This window comes from Mus caroli, unplaced genomic scaffold (assembly GCF_978045245.1).
Source record: "Mus caroli unplaced genomic scaffold, Mus_caroli_1 scaffold_4, whole genome shotgun sequence".
In the NCBI taxonomy this organism is placed as follows: Eukaryota; Metazoa; Chordata; class Mammalia; order Rodentia; family Muridae; genus Mus; species Mus caroli.
This window is the reverse complement of record NW_028227259.1, coordinates 98,776,233-98,779,218: the sequence shown is the minus strand read 5'-3', so window position 1 is coordinate 98,779,218 and position 2,986 is coordinate 98,776,233. Positions and strand designations below refer to the sequence as shown.

Genomic DNA, 2,986 nt, shown 5'->3' with positions numbered 1-2,986 from the left:
ATGAGTGTTCATACCCCACCCACAATCCAAAAGCTGGCAATTCAGACTCTGGTGTGAGAGGAGGCTTTAGGCATGTCTGATCTGGAGGAGATGGCCCATGGACTCTTCCCAGCACTGTTCAAGGAAGCCTTCAATGGCAGACATGTAAAGCTCATAAAGGCATTGGTGATAGCCTGGCCTTTCCACGGTCTACCTGTGGGGGCATTGATGAAGACTATTAATGAAACATGGAAACATGGCAGGCTGTGCTAGATGGAGTAGACATTCATCGAACAAGAGGGTTTCACTGCAGGTAAGCAGTTTCCAAGTCCTGTAGAAGGGAGCAGAAGGAGTACACATTAGACATGGTCAGGGAGATTAGTTTTGTCATAAATGGATCAGATGCTTCTGATGTCATCATCAGGCATGGATACAGGGTTCTTGACAGCTACTGCTTACTTGTACTGAGGATAGTTGGCTCTGGATTAGATTTGAATATGGACTAGAGTAAATGTGACCTCACAGTAGAATGAGCCTATCCCTGACATCCCCACAAGAACTAATAATATAAGTAAGGAGAAATAAAGTGTACCTTACTGAAAGAAAACTATACAGAAGCACAGGAAAGCTTCTGTAGCATGCCAGAGTCCAACGTGGATATCAGGTCCTGAAAAAAACATACAAATTAGTAGGGAAGAGAGCCGAGTTTAGATTTAAGTAGTAAAAGCTAATTCAGGGTCTGCCATCATTCATATGTGTCACCTGCAGGAGGAAAAAACTGCAGTTTCTCGACCTGCGGAACGTGTACCATAACTTCTGGAGCATAAGAACTGAGTCAGAGGATAGTGACTGTTCAGCAGATATCTTGGATGAAAAGCAAGCCATGAAGGTCCGTCCCACATATGCACTGAGGCAGCATCTGAAGGTCACAGTTGACCTGTGCATCAGGCCGTGCCTTGATGAAGCACAAGCATGGTTCTTGAAGTGGGCCCAGAAGAGAAAGGGCTCCCTATATTTCTGCTGTACAAAGATGAAGATCTGGGCTCTGCCAGTAAAAGATCTCAGACATATCTTCCATGTTTTTCATCCAGAGCACATCATGGAGTTAGAACTAAATACTGAATGGAGTCTGTTAGAGTTGGCACATTTTGCCCCCTATTTAGGGCAGATGGGAAATGTTCACAATGTATTCCTGGCACCCCTTCACAAGACCACCTTCCCTATTATCAATAGAACAAGAGTCAGAGAAGCCAAGTGTATCAACAAGTTTATTTCTCAGTTCTCCAAATTCAACTGTCTCTAGCATCTCTTCATGTTCTACATCTATTTTCTCAGAGACCAGATGAATCAGGTCCTAGGTTAAGCAAGAATAGACAGTTGGATCAGCTACCAAAGCAAATCTGTCTATCTTATCTAAAAGATTAGTGGTACATGATGCCAGTCAGTCACTAGGAACAAGCATTTAGAGATTCATAAGACTCTGGACGTTGTCTCTTGTTTCCATGTTCACTGAGATATACAAGGGAAATTTTACAAGTTAAATCAGTTTCTGAAATGAGCACTCATGATATAGAGAAGTGATTTGGTGTAAAGAGAAGGTCAGAACTAGTAAGAATAGGATGTCATTCTTTCTGGAATCAAACCCACATAATCAAATGGAAAGGGAAGAGAAACGGGAGTCTATAGTGAGGAGTCAGGGTACTCATTAGCACAGTGTGAACTTGAGTTATATGCTCAGAACTAGAAGAGTAGCCTTCTATCTTCTTTCAGTCACCATGAGTAATATATTTTGAGGCCAAGTAGTGCTGAGTGCATTGGGCAGAAGGACGAGCCTGGGATGTAATGAGAGCAAGTATGACTGCAGAGAGTATGATAAAATGCAGATTCAGTGAGCGCACAGCAAATATTAACATCCTGTGAGAATTTTATTGGGATGGAGTTTCTTCTGTGTGCTTTCTGGGATTAGAGGACAAACCAGTTCTCAGGTTTAGAGTAAGGCCATGAGATAAATTGCGAGGTTGACATGACTGAGCAGTTTCCAAAAGGAAGCATCGTAGATGATGTCCTTGACCATTTAGTCAAACTGACACTAGGGCACTTGGTTCCTTCTACAACTTTGTATATCCCAGTCAAACCTCTACAAGACTATTTGCCAGAAATAACCATCTGTCTACTTTATCTCTAGGTGCCTGAATACACCCTTGAAGACCCTCTCCATTAGTTACTCCCTGATTTCACAGAGAAATTTGGATTCCTTCGCCTGCTGTCAGAGCCTCTTTCAGCTAAAACATCTGGAGTTGAGAGGGGTGGCCTTACTTGATTTACATCTTATGCCTCTGAGAGGTTTCCTCATGAACGTGGTAGGCACTCTGGAGACTCTGGATTTTCAGGAGTGTAGAATGAAGGACTCCAAGCTCAGTGTCTTCCTACCTGCATTCAAACAATTCTCTCAGATATCCAATGTCAACTTCTATAGCAATGACTTCTCCATGCCTATCTTGAAGGACTGTTTGTGGCACACAGTCAACTGGAGCAAGATGAATGTGGAACAATACCCTGCTCCTATGGAATGCTATGATGAGTTGGGTCATGTCCTGTAGAAAGATTTTCCCAACTTTGTCAGGATCTTATGGATACACTGAGGATAATTAGGCAGACCAAGAACAGCTCCTTTGCTACAGATATCTGCCATACATGTGGGATGCACCAGGTCTTTGACCAGGTGTCCAGACTTTGTCGTTGCTGGCAGTAAATTGGAAACGTTCTGGATTCAAATGAACAATAGGCTTGGGACACATCTCTCACCTAGGGAACTCAGAGCCTGTGGCTTCTGACACCGCTCAGATGGTTAGAAACTAAAGGATGTTCATTGACTGGTATCTGGGAAACTGAGCTTGACAAGGGGAACAGTTGGATGGACTGTGGGAACAGGGCCCTAGTGGAGTCAGAAACACAGCTTGTCATTGTTACATGTCTTCTCCCTGGACAGACTAACTAGTCTGGATAC

General features: G+C 43.3%; 1 pseudogene; it reads left to right on the top strand.

Annotated features, from left to right (window-relative positions):
- LOC147005259 (PRAME family member 8-like) lies at positions 1–2,731 on the top strand (annotated as a pseudogene).
- The last annotated feature ends 255 nt before the right edge of the window (positions 2,732–2,986 follow it).